A 9,877-nucleotide genomic window follows, 5' to 3' on the forward strand; every position below is an offset into this window, starting at 1 on the left:
CACATACATACATTCATGCATGCACGCACACACACAGACACACACACACACACACACACACACACACACACATTTCTCTGCTCCCTTCCCATCCTCTTTCTTTCTGAAGCCTAGAAAGTTCATTTTGACCCACCCTCCAACAATCAGTGGTCCACAAAATGTAGGGCCAAGGTTCTGACTGGATTTCCACACACAATGGCCATTATCTAGAATTAATGGGGAGGGCAGGTTAGGGAACCTTTTCTTTGCTTTGAATTTCTGGGTTATTTTGGCTTTGTAGATCCAGCCTTCTGACTGAAGAAAACATACCAAATTCCTGGACCAAGAGAAAGGACCTTAAACACTGAGCTTTTGACCGATTCCTGTGAACCAACCCCTCCGTCAGCAGCATCAATCTCACACCCCACTCCTATGACCTGTCCCTAATCTTGAGTGTGTTGTATCCAGACCTCATTTGTCCATTACATTTGGATATGTTTAACCCTAGGATGCATGGGAAAAGAGAAAGATGTAACTACAAGGTCCTTCTCTCTTATTTCAGTCTTAGCCTTGTCCTTAAGGAGTTGGGGAGGGGTAAGATCAGATGAGTTGGGAAAAATTATCTGTGTCTTATCAGAAGATGCTCCAAAAGAAAAGGTTTGAAAGAAAGCTGAGAGACATTTTTTTAAAAAAAAGGGTTGGTTTTTTTTTTAATTAATGAATGGATGGGAAGGTTTTAGATTTCTCACTGGGGGATGATGTACTTAACTTTCTTAGGGGTATCTAAGCCTTTTAAAAAAAATCTCTGGAAAAAGTTACTTCTAGCAAATCTAGATTGGGCCACAATCTGGGAGGGAGGACACTGAAGAAGGAATCAAGGTGAGGTGCAAGCTCCCTTGTTTGGAGGACACCATTTGGGGGAAGTGAGAGGGAAAGGGGACTTACAGGGCTCTCTGCTTAGATCTACCTCAATCCAAAAAGTGTCAAAACTAGCTGAGTCTGGGTCCAGCCCAGGCCACAGTGAGAGTGAAACTGGAGAGGTGGGCTTGGGCTCTGAGACCCCTCTGCCTGGTTTGTGCCTGGTTTCAAGGGGCACACTTATCAAAACATGGCCAAGCAACTCTAGTTAGGGAAACTAACTACCCACCTACTGATGGGGTCACAAAGTTGGCCTCAACCCTACCTCCCCCAGCACTGTCCCTAGTATGGGTTCAGTCCTGTACTCCTTAGCTGGATTGCTGAGGGGCATTTCCTTGTCCAGCTTACTTGCCCCAACCCCTAACCAGCAATTACATTGGGAACTTGCAGGGTTTTATTAATAACGCTAATAGCACATTTCATTTGGGAATTGCACCAATCATTATCTCCTCCGGGAACAGGAGAGACGTCAGTCTGATGAGAGATGTCAGTCTGGCCTCAAATCCTTGCATATGATTAGTTTCTTTAGAAGCAGAAACCAGGTAGCCACAATCTTGTTAGGCTCTCTTTAATGCAGTAAGGGAATCTTTCTGCCTTTTCCCCCAACTATTGAAAAGTACAGTGAGAGTGAGGCAAAGCCGAAGTCCTGACTGTTACAGAGTTGTTACAATTCCCCTTGCCAGTGTTGGAAAATTAATTATAAAGGGAGAAAAAGAGAGAGAGAGACAGACAGACTGACAGAGAGACAGATAGAGAGAGAGAGAGAGATCAGGACCCACGCAAGGAAGACATGGCAGAGGGGCTGAGAGGAAGACAGAATCAAAGAGAGATGAAAGCAGCCAGAGACAGGCGGGGGGGGGGGACAGCTGATGAAGAAGATAGAAAGATGGAGAGACAAATAGACAGCTGAGAAACAAAGAGGCACAGGCTCACAGAGACTGGCAATCAGACATCCACTGAGTTTCAGAGAGGGGCATAGATAAACAGTGATAAGCAGACAGATGGAGACACAGAGAGGCAAACAGTGACTCTCAGGGCACACAATGTCAAAGGGAATCTTAGCTTCTCAGGAGGAAAGAGAGACAGATAGAGAGAAGGAAGGAAGGAAGGAAGGAAGGAAAGAAGGAAGGAAGGAAGGAAGGAGAAGGAAAAGGAGAGGAAAAGGAAAAGGACAGGAAGAGGGAGAAAGAGAGGAAGAAGAAGAGAGGAGAGAAAGAGAGAGGGAGGGAGGGAGATAGAGAAGGAAGAAAGAAGAAGAAAAGGAAGAGAGAGGAAGAAAAAGAGAGTAGAGACAGAGAGGAAGAGAGAGAGAAATGGGGTGTGTTTCCTTTCCAGTAAATCCTGAAAATAAGGCAGCTTCCCATAACCAGATGAAGAGGAATATAAGCTCACTGGGAAATGGGAGACTGAAGGGTGCCCAGTAAAGAGACACAGAAAACAAGTTGGGAAGGCATAAGTTTTGACCAAGATCAAGGCATCCTTTCCCTTGGTTTCTAACTTCTTTTCCTGTAGGCCAGTCAGAAAGGGGTTTTATTTGCTTATTTAGAGTCTAACTGAAGGAAATTATTTTCAGAAATGTCCAATGGAAGTAAAAGTTCCCCTTTGGATACCTGGTGCACGGGCAGCCCATTAGTGTGCCTCTAGTAATTACCCATAGGCTGCTCAGCCTGGCTTCAGTGCGCCAGGCAGGTTAGGGCCTCTCCTCCAACTGGTGCAGCAGGGGTGCAAGGGAGACTTATTAAACCCAGATGAGCAGGACTTGAGGCCATAAGGAAAAGATTTACAATTGAGTCAACTGGGGCAAAATATAGTCATCCCAACATTGCAGGTGTAAATAATGTGTCAGTCCCTGCCCCTCCTCCAAAACCTCTTTACTATGGCTACAGTTCTTTTCAGAAAGGGGAAAATGGGGGAGGCATGGTTTTTTTTTTATTAGACAAGTTAAAATATGATGTTATACTCACTTTTAGGGCTGTGTATGAATGTCATGAATAACCTGGGCTAACTTCTGTATTTCATTTTCCCTACTTACGTCCTGAAGTGCTAGGATCCAGAAAAAGGGAGGCATTTTTGGCGGGGGGGGGAAGGGGAGGAGTTGAAATACTCCGGATCTATTCCTTGGCAGGTGACAGGAGCTGAAAATTAAGTTTAAAATTTTGAGTACAAGGGGTTAGGAGAGTGGGAGAAGGGCTGATGGAGAAAGAGTGGAAAACTCCCTGAGTTTGTTATCCCTCGATGACACTAGCAGACCATGACCACCAAGGCCAGATACCCAGTCATATTTTTCTGTATTAACACAATCACTCATTCAGAGAGGGAACCAAATGGGACCCCAAATGTCATAGTCCCCATTGCCCTAGGTGAAAGATTTGTCAAGAGTAGAATGCCTAGAAATCCACATACCATCTGTCAAACAACAAGCATTTATCATGCACCAACTGTGTACTGGGCACAGATGGTATATATGCAAAAACAAATAATGAAACAATTCCTATTCTAAAGGAGTTTCTCTCCTCTCCTCTTCTTCCTTCTCCTTTCCATCTTTCTCTGTGTCTTTGTCTCCTTCTTCTGCCTGCCTGCCTCTTTGTCTCTGTCTCTGTCCATCTGTCTGTGTCTGTCTCTTTGTCTCTCTCTCATCTTACTCCTTTCCACCACTCTATTCTTCATTCATAGAGAAATATTCTTACATTTCAGGGATGTGAGGGGGGAAGAAGCCTGGGCTTGTGTTTTCTTCCTGATTTCATCAGGAAATAAGCTTCCACCAATGCCTACTAGAAGCTCTGCAATTTATAGTTTTAGAGGCTTGTGATGCTGACAGATCAAGTGACTTACTCAGAGTCATACAACCAGTATATATGAGAGGCAGAATTTGAACCCATGTCTTCTTTATTCCAAAGCTAGCCCTCTGTCCATGCTGCATTCATCAATCATAGCTTTCTTTGGGCATGCAGTATCCATTTGGGAGTCACAGGCCCTGAAGAGGCGATTCAAATAGGAACGGGAAAACATGTAGGAAGCACACCCCTTGCCAGAGTCAGTCTAGTAAGCATGGCCTTTTCGAAGTTTTTCAGTGAGTGCTGCACCCCCCCAACCCCTCCCCAGGCCTTTTTTTTTTATTGGGGTTAAGTGACTTGCCCAGGGTCACACAGTTAGTAAGAGTTGTGTCTGAGGCCAGATATGAACTCAGGTGCTCCTGAATCCAGGGCTGGTGCTCTATCCTCTGTGCCACCTAGCTGCCCCGTCCCCCCCTTTTTCATATCAGTAAAGATAACCTATTATAAATTATCAGGTATCTGGAGAATATGCTGCTCCTTTCTTTAGGTGTTTTACCCTTGCAGTAAAGTAACCCTTTCAATAATGTATGTAATGCATGTGTATATGTGCACCCAGGCATCTGTCCAGATTATCCAGAGATAACATTGCACTCTTTAAAGAATGCCGTGCTATATGCCCTATTTCAGTATGCATGCATGGTAAACCACCCTGACCACCAGATGAAATTGACAAGTGCGGTGGCTGCAGAGATGGACATAACACCTGGGGTGGGGAGGGGGAGAGAAATCCCAAATCTATGGCACTTTCTGGTCAATCTCTGGTTGTATCTAGGGCACTTGCCTTGCAAATGATCATAGGGAGATAAATGGATGGGAAGGACCAAAGTGTCTAGGTAAGGTGGATGAATGGACACAACAAATGTTTGGGATGATGGGATCTGTTGAAATAGCGGTTTGATATTGATCTGGCTCTATAGGTCACTGGTTCATACACTTAAAGCTTTAGAGATTATGTAGTCCAGGCCTCAAGGCAGCTAGGTGGCACAGTCCTGGACCTGGAGTCAGGAAGACTCATCTTCCTGAGTTCAAATCTGGCCTCAGACCCTTCCTAGCTGTGTGACCCTGGACAAGTTATTTCACCCTGTTTGCTTCAGTTCCTCATCTGTTAAATGAGTTGGAGAGAAAAAATGACAAACCACTCCAGTGTCTCTGTCAGAAAAACCCCAAAAGGTGTCATCAGGAGTCAGAAACAAATGAAAAATGGCTCAACAACACGTCTAATCTCATTTTGCAGATGAGAAAACTGAGGCTAAGAGAGTTTAAGTAACATCATGCAATGCATCTTGGGCAGGATTCCAACCCAGGTCTTCAGTGACTCCATCCACTTCATGCAACCTCTTATAAAAGTCCTATCTTAGTGATGAATGGGGTGAGGAGGGGCTAGAAAGCTGGGAAAAAAATAGACATTTTAAACGCATTTTCAGAAGGCTGTGGCAACTTTATATAGAGGAGTTCAGTGAGGAACGCGATAACCTTGAAGCTATAGGATATGTGTTAGAAACTTGGCTACTTAAATGCTGAGAGAGTGACCTTAGGTGACTTCATCTTTCTGGTCTTCGTTTTCTCATCTCTAAAATGAGAGGGTTAAATCCGTCCTCAGACACTTCACATATACTAGCTATGTGACCCTGGGCAAGTCACTTAACACCATTGCCTAGCCAAAACCAAACCAAACCAAACCAAAACAAAACAAAAAAAATCTCGATCCCAATGTGCTCTTCTCCAGGCTAAACTTCTCCAATTATTTCAATAAAATGAGAGGGTTAGATTAGACAAGGTGCCTTCCAGCTCCGGATATATAAATCTTACCCGCGCGGAAAGATCATCGGATCTTTTTTGGATGGGGGTGGGGTCTGCATGGGAGATTCCATCCAGTCCCTTCCCCCTTCTAGCCTCTGTTCAGATGCACTTCCAATGGGAGTAAATCTTTGCTGGGGAGCTTCGCTTTTTAAGCAGGTAGCTTTTCCCTGCTCTCTAACCGCTGGATGGCGCTCGAGGGAGACTTCACCCCGAGGCTCCGAGACTGGAGTCTGTTTGTCTTACCTGCGCGGCTTTCCGCGCGGGCCAAACGCTGGGCTGCCAGGGAACAGCTCTGAGATTGAGCAGGGCTCGGGAGAGGCTGGGGCAGAGGCAGCGCCGAAGGTTGGGGAGGGAGGGCCCACGGGGAAGAGGAGGAGAAGAAGGAAAGGAAACAGTCAGGCTCCTCAGCCTGAGAGGGCTCGGATCCTTCTGCCTGCGGGGCGGAGAACAAAGGGATTTGGAGAAATATTGTAGGAAAGTTGAAAAGAAGCGAGAACCAGAGGAACGTTTGTAAGAACAAGAACCCAAGCTCGTAGATCAGGCACTCCCACACAGGAGCACCTAAATCTTAAATTCCTCTGGCCCCAGCAGAGAGGGTAAAGGACAGGCCGAATATCTCCCTTACCGCCCCCCACCTCTCCCCCCAAACACATAAAGGCTAGTGGGTCCTGGGGTTAGCTGGGCAAATAGGAGCTGTGGACCTGAAGGACTGGACTTACTCGGGGTGAGGCCATGAACCGTTTCCAGGAACTTTGGAGGGCAGACGTAGGGCTGGGGAGAGGCGTCACATTTCAGATGGCCCGGGGTACCTTTCTGCACTCGCTGGGGACTTGAGGGCCTTCCCTTCTCCCTCAGCCAAGCTGCAGCCCAAGGCGACAGATTGAGCTTGAGCCGTTCCTGGGGATGCTTCCTCCAGGAGGGTATCCTGGCCAATTGCCTCTTTCCTAAATGCCAAGTAAACACACGAAGTGGAACCCCCTCTGCTCCCTTCCCCCCCCCCCCGCGCAATAGCAACCAAAAATGCTGTAATACTGTGTTGTACTGGGAAGGGAGTAAATGGGGGAGGGGTGCTTGGAGCTTTTCCTGTGGCCTCAAGCTTAGGGGAGAAGGGAACTGAAAGCAATCGGGGGAGTTGTCTCCTTTCACCAAGGATCCCTCTTGCCTAGAACTGGAGCCAGAACGCAGTGGCCCAAAGTGACGAGGGCCGGGTCTGGGCCAGGTCAGGAGCAGCCAGTCGGTTAGTATGCTCGCTCTCCAATCCAGACCCAGCAGCCTGGTCTCTAGCGGCAGATCCCGGGCCCTGGGGGCAGCTAGAGTTTGGCAATCCACCCAAATGGGAGCTCCCAACAGCAATTCTCCCAAAGGAGAGAGGAAGAGAAAGGCGGCTGTGGCGACTGTTGAAAGCGCAGGGCATATTGACTGAGGGGAAGTGTCCTCAAGTGGAACGAGTTGGAGCAGTCTCGCGGCCCAACTCTGACTCGGCTCCAGCAGAGCCAAGAGCCTTCCCGGGTGCCTCCTTCCAGGAGGCCCAGGGCAGCTCCTCCGGACCCGAAGCTGGGGTGTGGATGAGGGAGGACGGAAGGAGAGCTAGTTTTTATTTTTCCAGAAATTAGATTTGATGCCCTTGGACAAATCTGTTCCCTTATCTCTTAGAAGCTTGGTCTTTTTCTTTGGAAAACAAACGAAAGAAAGAAAGAAAGAAAGAAAGAAAGAAAGAAAGAAAGAAAGAAAGAAAGAAAGAAAGAAAGAAAGAAAGAAAGAAAGAAAGAAAGAAAGAAAGAAAGAAAGAAAGAAAACTTAGGGAAGGAGGGGATTGTCTCCTCAGACATGAGGGGAAATCGCTGTCGGTTTGTTAAATTATGTTTAGCCTCATTGATTGGCTCCTTCTGATAGACAGTCCACCAGGAAGCTCGGATGGGTAATATGTCCAAGACTTCCTGAGCCCCTGCCCCCCTCCCATTGCCCAGATTTCTGGTTTGGCTGACTCCTTGTTCTCGTGGAGGAGACTTTGGAAAATAATTTTCTCCAGCCCCATTCAGAGCCCTGGCCTTTCTTTCCAGCAAGGCCACAGCAGAGCATCTTTTAAAAGAAACCCTGGTTTTTCTCCTTTCTGCTCATATTGCCTTTTCCCTTCTCTACATTTTATTTGATCGATGAAAGAGACAGTCTGGCCCATAATTAGGTCAATGAAATCGATGTTTATTCCTTGGATGGTTTGGGAACTAATAAATTTCCCTTTCATGTGCAGCGGGGCTCAATCCAACCTGTATTAGACTTCAATTCTCCACCCCCTTCCCCTGCAATGAACTTCGGGGGGAAAAAAAGAGATTGGAAATGAGGTCCTTCTCTTTCCCCATGGAACCCTCACCTCGCATTCCCCCTTAGCTTGGGCTAAAGAATCCGTTCACCCCCTTACTCCTTTTCTTCCTCCCCCCCAGCGCTTCGTAGCCTATTTATTGCCATTCTCCCCACCTCCCCCAGACTACTAAAGAAAATAATTTCTTTAGCATGCCAATCCAATCCCATTCCATCGACACATCCTCCTTGGGGTAATGGCACTTTTAAGTTCCACGTTAGAGATTTTCAGAGCTGGAAAAGATCTTGAAATAGACACTCAGAGCTTGTAGAGAGTTTAGATCATAGGTTGTCGAAGATGGGCAGGGAGCTTAGAGCAGAGAATGGTCGCGCTAAACAAGAACGAATACAAAGTAGGAGCACTTTAGAGCATGTTTAGAGCTGGGAAGGGCCCCTTAGAACGTGGAATGTCAGTGATGAGCAGCAGACTGGAAACTCCTGGAGGGCAGAGACTGTTTGCCTTTGTCTTGGTATTCCTGGTGCCCTGTACGGTGCCTGGCACCCAACATGAGCTTAAGAAATGCTTGTTGGATTGAACTGGGGATTAAAGAGCGTCAAGTCCAACTCTTAGGGGAAACGGAGGTCCTAGAGAGGGGAAACGAATCACCCAAAGTCACAGAGTAATAGAAAAAACTGGAACTTTTATTATGGACCCCAAAAAAGGCAGAGGGGAGAGGAAGAGGGGCGGTAAATAATTTTGGGTAGTTCTCTTTCAATTCTAAAACCTCTAAGGTCCCGCAGAGCTCGCTCGCTCTCTCTCTCTCTCTCTCTCTCTCTCTCTCTCTCTCTCTCTCTCTCTCTCTCTCTCTCTCTCTCTCTGTGTGCGTGTGTGTGCGTGCATGTATTGGATGGGGGCTGGGAGACCCAAGGAGCCAAGTCCTAATAAGATCAATAGAAAGAAGACAGCGAATTACGCCCACAAAGGTCCTGAGCCCCCTCTGACATAAACAGGCAAACTAATTGGACAGTGGGAAAAGGAGAGAGGTAGATTCCAGTTAATTAGCTCCGAATGGAGCTAAGCTGCTCTCTGAATGGTCCCTGCGTCGCTGTTTGTTATCGGGGATTTAGGCATCAGCTTTTGTGCTGTCCAAATTGGATGTGAGTTGCTCAGGGGTCGCGCCTGGCCGGCGAGGTAAGCATGGCGGCCCGACGGCCAAGTCAGGCAGGCGAGTCGGGAGGCGGGGAGCCTAGCCAGGCCAGGCCGACCTCATTAGCTTCCGTGCGCTCCCATCTCCTCTGCCTGGGACCTAATAGGCCGTGGCACCCCGCGACCTCTGGGCGCCTGGGCTCTAACAGCTCGGCCCGGAGAGAATCACCACACCCGGGGGCGTCTCTTTCCTCGCCTCCCCAGGCGCTGGCTCCCTGACGCCACTGACCAGCTTTGCGCGGCGGCTGGACTAGCAAGCCCAGCTGAAGGAAAAGCAATTGGGCAACCACGACAAGAACACGCTTTCTAGGAGTCGAGAGCGAAGCACCTGACATAAGCTCTCCCCTTCTCCGCCCTCTTAACCAATCCCCATCTGCCAAGGTGCAAAGATACAGGTAATTTAGTCAACAGATTGGTGGTGGTGGTGGGACACTAAGGAATTTATCACAAGGCACAATCTCTATCACCCCCAACTCCGATTTCTAAAGTGATTCCTAGCCCTTCTTTCCCCACCTGTCAGGGCGGCTCCAGTTGTATTATCCAGGGGAGCAGAGAAAGGCCTGCCAGAGGTCACACCGCAAATACGCGTATATGGGGAGGAAGAGAGAGGCGCAGAGACCGCCTGATCCTTCGCCGAACCTCAGAACTGCAAGAAACCTCAGAGGCCAGTGAGCTCGACCTGTACCTATACAAGAATCTTGTCTACAATGTACCCTGACATGGGCTCATCGAGCCCGGGCCATTTCCCGTGTCCTAGGTATTGTCTCAGAGACCAGTTTGGTGAAAAAGTCTTAGTGAAAGCCAACATTTCTCAGAAATCTGTATACATATATATGATATTTAT

The sequence above is a fragment of the Phascolarctos cinereus genome, unplaced genomic scaffold (genome assembly GCF_003287225.1).
Source record: "Phascolarctos cinereus isolate Bilbo 61053 unplaced genomic scaffold, phaCin_HiC Scaffold_4;HRSCAF=312, whole genome shotgun sequence".
In the NCBI taxonomy this organism is placed as follows: domain Eukaryota; kingdom Metazoa; phylum Chordata; class Mammalia; order Diprotodontia; family Phascolarctidae; genus Phascolarctos; species Phascolarctos cinereus.